This window comes from Trichechus manatus, unplaced genomic scaffold (genome assembly GCF_000243295.1).
Source record: "Trichechus manatus latirostris isolate Lorelei unplaced genomic scaffold, TriManLat1.0 scaffold00004, whole genome shotgun sequence".
Lineage (NCBI taxonomy): Eukaryota > Metazoa > Chordata > Mammalia > Sirenia > Trichechidae > Trichechus > Trichechus manatus.
This window is the reverse complement of record NW_004443940.1, coordinates 14,177,535-14,188,260: the sequence shown is the minus strand read 5'-3', so window position 1 is coordinate 14,188,260 and position 10,726 is coordinate 14,177,535. Positions and strand designations below refer to the sequence as shown.

Sequence of the window (10,726 nt, the reverse complement as noted above, 5' to 3'; positions counted from 1 at the left end):
TTAATTCCTAGGATATTGATCTTCAAGTGTTCCATTTCATTTCTGACAACTTCCAATTTTCCTTGATTCGTACCTCATACATTTCATGTTTCAATTATTCATGGATATTTGCAGTTGTTTCTTCTCATCTTGAGTCATGTCAAATCAGCAAGGGAAGGTCCAGAAGACTATACTGCATCCACATCATTGATCGACTCTATTCTGTGGAGGTAGTTTTCCCAGTCATATTTTGAGTGACTTCCAACCTAGGGGGCTCATCTTCTAGTACTATATCAGACAATATTCTGTTGTTATCCATAAGGTTTTCATTGGCTAATTTTCTGAAGATCGATAGGCCTTTTTTCCAGTCCGTCTTAGTCTAGTAGCTCCATTGAAACCTGTCCACCATAGGTGACCCTGCTGGTATTTGAAATACCAGTGGCATAGCTTCCAGCATCATAGCAACATGCAAGCCACCACAGTACAACACACTGACAGGTGGTGGAGGACAGAGGAAGCCAAGCATAAAGAATTTGAACCACAGGAAGCAGGAATTCAGAGGACATAATTGTTATTACTTCAATCTCCAAACCCATCTCAATCTGCTCTTCTTCTAGCCCACTGTGTTCTAGCATCACTGACCTCCCCCCCTGCCCCCCTTTTTGGAATATGCCAACTGATCTTCTAGGGACATTGAGAATTCCATTCTCTTTGCCAGGAACATTTTCTCGTCCACCAAGAGATGGCCAAGAGCTTCCTTGCTAATGTCACCTTCAGAGTGACCAGCTCTCCAGAGAAGCATTTCTTGACCATCTTAAGTAAGTCAGTTTCACTCCACCCTCACCACTACCCTCTCAGATCAACCTGTTGGTTCACATCATTTCTAAGCACCATGGCTGTGGAAGTCCACATTCATTTTGCCCAGCATTATCTATCTAGCATCTAGTACAGTACCTTGAACATAAACCTGTTGCCATCTGGTTGATTCTGATTCATAGTGACCCTACAGGACAGAGTAGAACTGCCTTGAACCTAGTAGATGTTAAATAAAGATCTCAAGGCCTTCATATCTGTTGTTTCTTGTTTTGAATAACTCTTCCTCAACATCTTCACATGGCTTACTCCTTCCCATCTGTCCCCTGGGCTCTTTCACCAGTCACCTCCTCAGAGAGCCCTTACCTCATCACCCTATAGTCTCACTACCACATCCATCTATCACTTTCTTTTCCCTTAGTTAACCCTTCATTATCTTTCTTCTTACCACTTAATGCCAGGTGAATTATATTGTGTATTTACTTGTTTACTGTCAGTCTTCCCCTAAAGAATGTGAGCTTCGTGAATGTGTGACTTAGTTCATTGCTATATTCCTAGCACTGAAAATAGTGCCTAGAACATAATAGGTGCCCGATAGGACTTGCTGAATAAATGAGTAAATGAATATAAATCCAGGCGAAGTCATGCTGAATTCCATAATGAAATACTTAGGAAAAAGATTAGAAACTGAGTTAGCATTAAGTTCCAGTTAAACCTTAAACATTAGAGGATTTAACCCTTGCCCCCTTTGCCTCCTGGCCCTATCTCTATGTTGTAAGAAAGGCAAAATAAATGATCTAGAGTATCAGTCTTCTTAATTCTTCCATACTATTCAATGTCATTTCACTTTAATTTGGCAGCTTTGTATGATCTTTTGCATTGCATCTGTTAGCTGTTGGGAACAAAATATAAAGTGAATAAGAGAATGAAATTTAACTTTACCCATTGAGCATTCAGATGAGGAAATAAGTAACATTGTCAGTGGATGCTTGAAGATCTGTATCAGTCTTCACCTTGGAGAGTCACAAGTGATCTGCAAAGCATTGTGACATTATAAACAAGTCTCCAGATCTGGTACATGATTAATCTATATTATATCTGTATGATTATTATTTTAAATAAGACATGTCTCTGAAGAGCCAGAAAGCTTTGCCTATATTCATCTCAGGATTCCTTCTCCTGTTCATGAAAGCTGGATTATTTAAAGGTGTTGTTATTGATATTTTTCAGAAGGTTACTCACAGGGTATTAAATGTGAGTACTTGCATGTTTTGTCATTAATTGAGACCTTATAGATATTTTAGGTTTATATTTGCAAAAACAGAAACATTATTTTTAATAATCAAGGAGCTTCTTATCATAAAGATGCTAATTCATTTTTCAAAACATTCTCTGATTTAATAATTGTATGTATATATAGTAATAAATCAATTATAACAAATTATTGTAACAAATCAATATTTTTTGGAGTTGTGAAACTTAATTGTGAAATAAATATGAACGTGCTTCATGAAGAATGAAGCATTGTGAGAAGGTATTATATTATGTATGCTTAATATTTTCCTAGATAAAGCAAACTATGTAAATGTTTTATTCTCTTGCCCGGTGTGTGCCTTGACTAACCCATGGTTAATTGGACAAATTGAGCTATTTTCCTTATTAGGAAGTAACCAAGGTGACACATTTGTAAGGTCAAGGTCATAGACATAGCCTAGAGCCTTGAAACCATTTTTATTGGGGCAACTCTAATGGTAAATGGAATTTCCGTGTAAATTGTGTCCTGACCAACCTCTCAGTCACTTAGCTGACAAGCCAAGACCTTTCATCTCCTTAGGGATAGGTTTGGTCTAAAGAGCTCGGGATTTGGGGCCCAGTAAATGTGGGTGTCTTTCAGCATGATGCCCTGCCTTCCCTGCCATCATATACAATGATTGGCAGCGAGCAGGCTGGAGATGTGACCCTTCTGTTACCAGATGGCTTTAGAGTTGGCTGTCTCTACCAGCTTCAGAGGGAACGCCGTGACACTAACAAAGCCCGTACGGAGTAGAAATGAGACAACTGAAGATGAGAAAGAGCAAAGCCTTCCGAAACTGAGGCACACTGAATTCCTCTGAATTGCTATTATTGGCTCCTGAGAATCTTTTAGGACAATAGGTGAAATGACAATAGAATTAGGTTTTTTAACCTCAGGAAACAAGAATACAGGCACCATCCATACTGAGCCAGGTTAATGATTAAAACCAAAAAAACCCAAACCTGTTGCCGTCGAGTCAATTACAACTCATAGGTTAACGATTAGTCATTCTTTATTCCTCCCCACTAGCCTGCGAAAGCGATATCTTGTAAGTTTAAATTGCAGCAACTGGAATTTGCATTAAACATTAAACAGAACTTCTGGATCTGTGGTTCCTAATTAGGAGATCCAGCAGAATGATCTGGGATTATTTTTCAAAATAAACATGCCTGGGTCTCACTTCGGTCTCACTTCTTTGTGGGATGGGCTGAGGAATTGCGTTTTAATTTGGGTATGCCATAGCGAAGACCTTTCTTCCACTTTCATCTTTTGGAGCACTGGGTTCCTTGGGGAGCTAACTTGCTTTCTCCAGTTGATGTGGACTTAACTTCCCCATCAGCTCATGTTTGGCAGGAAGATGGCCCTTTTTGTATACGCAACTCAGGATCTGGGGACAAACGGTTTTCTGAAAGGCCAGCAGAGGGAGCTAAGAAGCAAGAGTTTTCCTATTGCCAAATACTCTCAATGGCTAAGAATGTAGAAAAGCAAACAACTTTACCACATTATGATTTGGAACAGATTCAACTAAGAACCTAATATCCCCATAATCCGGCAATTGGGCGTGTCTATTATTTCAGTCCCTCGAGTCAGAATTGACTCAACGGCCAGCGGTTTGGTTTGGTTTGGTTCCTTCTCTGAGACCACCGTGTAGTCCGGGCCCCAGAGTGCTAGGAGAACAAATGTAACACGTGCTGGCCAATGTGGGCTTTGCGCTGTGCTCTGATCCTCCTTGGGGTCAACACAATGAGAGCAGAATAAAATTGGACTTCGGATAACAAGATCCAATTGCTAATACATTTCTCCTGAGATTTTTTTCTAATAAGTTAAAGAAGTTTATATAGTTATAGTTCCGTTTCTTAAAATGAGCTTTTCTTCAGGTAATAGAATTATCCTTTCCAAACCTAAGAGTCTGATGACAAGCCCTTCTGTTTGGATCCATAAAGGAGCAGTCAATTACCCAGGACAGAATGAAGTTGATTTTATGCTAGGTCAGCAAACAGGTCAAATAGGTAATGTAGAAATGAAAAGGAGAATTGGCCATAAAAGGGGAAAGGAATAATCATTCAGCCTAGCCTTGCAATTGTGAAGAGAAATGGAAATGCTTAAAACACACACACATACTTGAATTTTGAAAGAAAAGTATTAAATAGAATCCATTAAGTTCCTGAACAAATAGAATAATAACAATAATTTTGTACTAATGGCAGAACTTCAGATTATTGCCTGGATATTAGTGAAGAATGATGACCAGAACCAAACAGAATCTAGCATTCTTTCAGTCAGAATCTCTATTCTTCAAACAATAGAAACGAAATATTGATTATGGAGTGAATCTGGTTAAAAAATAGCTTTAGAACTTTTATTTATTTACTTACTTATGTATTTACTTAGGGAGGCCCTGTGATGGGTCAGATGTGGCTTTTCTGGTTTCTTCTGTAAATGAATGCCAGCCTGGGGGCTTGCAGAGTTGCTGCATCTGAAGGACATGCTCAGCTTTTGACCTACAGTGGCGCCCAGCCTAGCTTGCTCTGGACGCTGTGGAAGGTGTTGCTGTAGCATCAAGTGATAGCTTCTTCTCAGTTAGGCAGCGTCCTCAGCCAGCTGGCGATTCTGAAGGGCTGAAATATTTGCTCCTTGACATGAAGTCTATGGGGCAGTTCTACTCTGTCTTATAGGGTTGCTATGAGTCAGAGTTGACTCGACAGCAATGGGTTTGGTTTTTGTTGACATGAACTCAGTGACTTTTTCTAGTTCTTATGTAACTGGGAGTCATCTGGGGTTGACCTGTCCCTTGAGATGTAGGTGCAATTGCCTTCAACTCTCTAATTAATGGGCCCGTGGAAACTGAAAACCAAGCCTTCTGCTCAGTCTCCCTAGTGGGGGTGGAACTTACGTTTTGAGAGTTCCCTCTGTCTCCTTGGCTTTCCGCTTCCTCTTGCATTGTCTGTGTCATCCTATGTCAAACTTGAAACTTCTCCTCTTCAATTTCCACCAAAAAAAAAAAATCATGCACACCAAGCATATTAAGATTCTTCACTGAAGGGGGCCCTGGGGGTGGTGATAAGAGATATCCAGGGGAGAGGTTACAGCTCAAATCTCAGCCCCTTCTCTCTCAATGGTACCCATTTCTCTCCCTTTCTTTTCTCTGCTCTCCCCTCGATCTTCTGAGGCAGTTCAACTGCTCTGTCTTAATTTGCAGAGCAATTCAGCAATTTTCTCTAGAGCCTTGTGCTGGCCTTCATGGAGGTCCTTGGTACTGGTGGTGGTGGCTTGGAGAGGAGTGGAGGTGAACTTTTTCCCTGAGTCCTTCTCAAAATATCTTTCCAAAGGAGAAAGGTGTTCTTCTTTAGACAAATTTTGGTGTAAGCCACAGGCTAATATTTTATCAACTTTATTACGATTATTTTAAGTCGATTATTTGTATCATTGCAAGAATAGTCCCACCTAATTAAGCTCCATTCCCTTCCCTAATCCTGAAACATAGAAATGGCTGGCTGAAGAAAGGAAGAAAGTTGAGAATACTCTTTAGTAGGAAGTATGTGCACCATATGAGGATTCTCATTAGAGCAATAATACAAATAAAAACAAAAATCCAATCAGCTCACATGGGCATATAGCAATAATAACAATAATAAATATCTCGCTACTTGCCTTCCTCCCCCTCCTCCCACACCAGCCCCCACAGGCAGCCACTTTTGACCATTTCTGCTTTTAGTTCTTCTGATGGTTACAATCATAACGTCTTGACTGAGATGGGTGACTAACCTCTCAGCATGAGGATGGGGCTTGTGGACTGGCAGGCTTAACTTAAAACACATGGGCAGGAAGTCAGGTTAGAACCACTCTTAAAGCTCCAAAAGAGTGTACGTCCCATCACTGTTGGTTTCCTCCTTAAATCTAGCGGTTCTCAAACCAGCGCACCACCTGGGAACTTGGTAGAGAGGGAAATTCTCCAGCCTCACAGCTGACAATGAATCATAACCTATGGGGGTGGGGCCCAACAAGTGTGTTTTAACAAGTTCTCCAGGTGACTCTGATGCAGGCTTAAGTTTGAAAATTACTGCTCTAAGCCAATCATAAACAGTCCATTCCTCTTGTCGGTGATTGGTTTAGGGGTAGCACGTGACCCTGTTATGGCTAATAGATGTGATGGGAGGTTTGTATTGGGGGCTTCTGGGAAAAGATTTCTTGCTTTTAAAGAGAGATGCACGGGAAGAATGAGAGCCTGCCTCAGTCCTTCGCTTAAAAGAAAAACAAAGAAAAAAAAAAAAAATGCCATTGCTGAGGAGTGGATTCTGACTCATAGCGACCCTATATTGTCAGGTTTAGATGAGGTGCTTGGCACTGTTGCCGCCATCGTGTAGTCATGGGGTGAGCTGACGTACTGAGCAGAAAAGAGCTGAAAGATGTAAGGAATCTGGATGCTTGATGATATCCCTGAGCCCCCAAATTAACCACCCAGGGTCCATCCTATTGCAAACTTTTTATTGGATAATTTTTTTTTTTTTTTTTTAATTTAAAAGCTAGTTGCGTTTGGTTTTCTGTTACTACCAATTCTGGTACTAGCAGTCAAGTTCCCTGATATAGTAATATACTGGAGCTCTAGTTCTTCCCAGATGTATGACTAAGTAGCTGCAAAGAACAGCTCTAGCTCTAAGCTGGGGTACAAAATCACTATTGCATTCAAGGCTGAGGAGAATGAGTAGAAGAGTGAACCAACTCCACTGTTTATTCCATAGACATTTGTTTAGTCATTTTCATACCCGTCCACTCTGAGTCCATGCTCCCTGCTCTGTTGCAGCCTTCTTTTGTGCATGTTCTGAGCTATTGTCCTTTCTGTCAATGTTTATCTATCAGTATCATTCCATCCATCAACTGGCTCCCAGAAATTCATGAAAATTCTTGGCCTGCTGATTCTCTTTCATCCCCTCCATTCCTCTATGACCTTCTTTACTGTGATTTAGATGGAGTTTGGTGAGGGCAGAGAGATAAAGGAATATTCTTAGTCAGTCAACTTGAGATGGAAGTCCCAATTTTTATTCTAAAAAATTTTTTTAAATTGTGACTTGGTACCTATTGTCCCTTGCAACTCATGACAGAACAAGAAGGGAAGATGAAGTGCATAGAGAAAGAAGAGAGCTGTTTAGTGAGGTCCCTTCTGGAACAGCCAGATAACCCCTGAGACATACTCTGATGTTATAGAAATTAGTCCTAGCTCTTACATGCTGTGGCTTCTTCCAAAATGTAGATCCTTCCAGATAATACAGGGATATTGCAATGACTCAGCTTGGCAGTGTAGAAGACAGCAGGGCTTCTGAGATTACCTTAGAAACATCTTTCCCTTGCAGAAGGTAACTCAGAAGACCTGGAATATATGGGTCCGTCTCCTTTAATAGTTTATAAAACTGGAGTTTCAGTCGTCCAGCAAAAACAGACTGAGAATTTATATGTCGTTTTCTTCAAACCTTCAGCCATGTGATGTTATCTTGAGGTAGCACTTACACTGGTAAGAAACCACCATGAAGTCTCTAGGGCCATCTCAGATAGCCATCTGTATTCTACTTCTACAGAGTTTTCTGACCTATACTTCCTTCAACCTGATGTGGTTTTGCCACAGCTAATCTTTATTCTTTTATCCTAGATGAATAACATACGCAGATTTTCTCTCTTTAAATATCAGAGTGTGACATTCTATATGTCTAGAAGTATTGTTATTCATAAGGTGGACTTGATGAAGAATGTTGAATATACCATGCATTTACAGAAGAACAAACACTCAGTTTTAGAAGAAATAGAACCAGGATGCTCCTTAGAAGCGAGGATGGTGAGACTTCGTCTTGCTTATTTTGGACATATCATCAGGAAATACCAATTGCTAGAAAAGGACATCATGTTTGGTAAAGTAGAGGGTCAGCAAAAACAAGGAAAACCCTCAATGAGATGGATTGCCGGAATAGCCGCGACAATGAACTCGAACACACCAATACTCATGAAGATGGCACAGGACTAGGCAACATTTCATTCCGTTATACTGAAGGGTTACCATGAGTCGGACCCTACTCTACTGCAACAGTAACAACAATAACAGCAGTGTTTGCTTTATGTGCTTTTATGTGTATATATGTTAAACTATATTTCCTATATCAGGGACTCCATTTTTAAAGGGCAAGATATGGGAGAGGCTTCGTGATCTGGCCTAGGATCAGGATGTTGACGTTTCTACTGGCTCTAGAACTGAGTCAATTCACTCTGTCCTTCTTGAGCTTCCGATTTCTTTCCCTGCAAAGGATGGGGGATTAATCACAGCCTCTGACAGGTTTGTGGTGCTGAGGCTTGACAGGGGTGTGGGGGAAAACCTGCCAGTGAAGTATATGAAAAGTTAAATTTAAACAACCACACCACCATCATTGAGAGTACCAACAGTCAATTTAAAGACAAAACACTACCTTTTACATTTTAACTTCCAAAGCAGATGCCGATTTCCATGGTTTGTGTCTGTGTGTGTGTGTGTGTGTGTGTGTGTGTGTGTGTGTGTGTATAAACCTACCCTTAATTCATTGGCAGGAAAGTTTTGGTTTCTTTAAAGTGGGAGTTTGAAGTTACACATAATTTTAAAGCATTTTAAGTGTAGATATTTTTATGATTCCCCTCTCCCATGACTTACATGTAATTTCACATATTTTATGGTGATGTACACTTATTTTATCTTTCCAAAGCGATTGACTTATTTTTTTTTTTATAGAAAGCGCTAGGTTTTTTTGTTGTTGTTGCATTCCTATTTCGTTGGTTTACATAATATACTTCGTCATATAATTAGAATAATTAGTACAGTTTGCATTACTGGGCTGGGGACAGATACAACTGAATTGATAAACATACAATTTGCTTGGTGGAAGGAAAAGGGACTAGGCATGCTAGAGAGTGTCCTCCCAGCTGTGATATTCAGCAGACCCTGGACATCATTCAAAGTGTTTTGCAAAGGACTGGAGGGGGTTGGGGAATTAGTGTCCGTGCAAGTCCATTAAAGGAGGCTCTTCTGTGCCAATCAAATGTGGTTCCCTTCAAAGTGGTCCTCTAGAACTTGGCCACTCAAAGTGCGGTGGGTGTTACCAGCAGCATCCACATCATCTGGGTGTGGGTCAGGCCTCACTCCACATCTCAAGAATCAGGATCTACATTTTAACAGGAACTCAGTGATTCGTGTGTACAGTTAAGTTCGAGAATCTCTGCTCTAGCGTTCTGCCTTCCTGCTCCACACACTCTCCTTCTCTGCGCTCACCTGTTTTTGAAACTCGTTCAAAATAGGTGCGTGATAAATATGGGATAATCTTACTCTGAAAACGTGAGGAAAAATTGTTTCTGGACAGTTTTGGGAATTGTATCCGGGGCCAGCTTTTGGGTCACCCAAGAAAATTGGTTCCATAACCATTATATTGGTTTCCTATTGCTGCTGTAACACATTACACACATTTCGTGGCTTAAAACAACATAAATTCAGTATCCTACCGTCTGGAGGTGAGAAGTCCAATGTCAGTCTCACTCGGCTAAAGTTAAGGTGTTGGCAGGGCTGGTTTCTTCTGGAGGCAGGGAGGGGAGAGTCTGCTTCCTTGCCTTTTTCACCTTCTAGAGACCATCTGCATTCTTTTGCTCGTGACCAGGCTGGATTACCCAATAAGCAAGGTACGCACGGGCCGCATTGTGCCTTCCCACCAAACTCAGTGCACAGTTTCCCTGTCCTCCACCGCGTCAAAGGTGTGGTGAAACCCATGTGAAATTGCTCACCATATATTAGCAAGTAAATACAAGTAAGCCCTTGTGGACCTTGCTCAATGCAAGCCGGTACATACTGTGCTTACTGGTTATTCTGCCCCTGGATGGTGACCACTTTCTCACACTATTCCAGCCTCTTGCTTCTGTTGTCACATCTCCTGGTTCTATAGTCAAATCTCCTTCTTCCCCCCTTTTATAAGGACCGTTGTGATTACATTAGGCCCACCTGTATAATCAAGGACAGTGTCCCCATCTGAAGATTCTCAACTTAATGCAAAAACCCTATTGCCATGTAAGGTAACATATTCATGAGTTCCAGGGAATAAGACGTGGACATCTTTGGGGGGCCATTATTGAGACTACCACAACTTTATTGTGAGATACTGTTTTAAGGTAATTTAACAATTATTATCACTCACATACTTTGGACATGTTATCAGGAGGGACCAGTCCCTGGAAAAGGACATTATGCTTGGTAAAGCGGAGGGTCAGCGAAAAAGAGGAAGACCCTTGATGAGATTGATTGACACAGTGGCTGCAACAATAGGCTCAAACGTAACAATGACTGTGAGGATGGCACAGGACAGGGTGGTGTTTTGTTCTGTTGTACATAGGGTTGCTGTGAGTCAGAACTGACTCAATGGCCCCTAACAACAATAACAACAATCACTGCTATTGGACAAATGCCTGTTATATGTTGGGCACTTTATATACAAGACTTCCAGTCCTCATAAGAGCACCCCTGGTAGATATTATCATCCCATTCTGGGGTTCAGAAATCACAATGCGTAATGACATGGCAGGTATAAGCACCCAACCTTTCATGATTGCTGGCCTCCTGGGCCTCTCTGGCACCCAGTTCATGCCACC

The 10,726-nt window shown here is 41.0% G+C and overlaps 1 long non-coding RNA gene across 1 annotated transcript in view; it reads right to left on the bottom strand.

Annotated features, from left to right (window-relative positions):
• Window positions 1-1,233: 1,233 nt before the first annotated feature.
• The window catches only part of LOC111820946 (uncharacterized), a 16,116-nt gene continuing 6,623 nt past the window's right edge, over window positions 1,234-10,726 (bottom strand). Inside the window, exon 2 of the long non-coding RNA XR_002824445.1 lies at window positions 1,234-5,065. This is a non-coding gene — a long non-coding RNA (uncharacterized LOC111820946). The remainder of the gene's footprint in view (window positions 5,066-10,726) is intronic.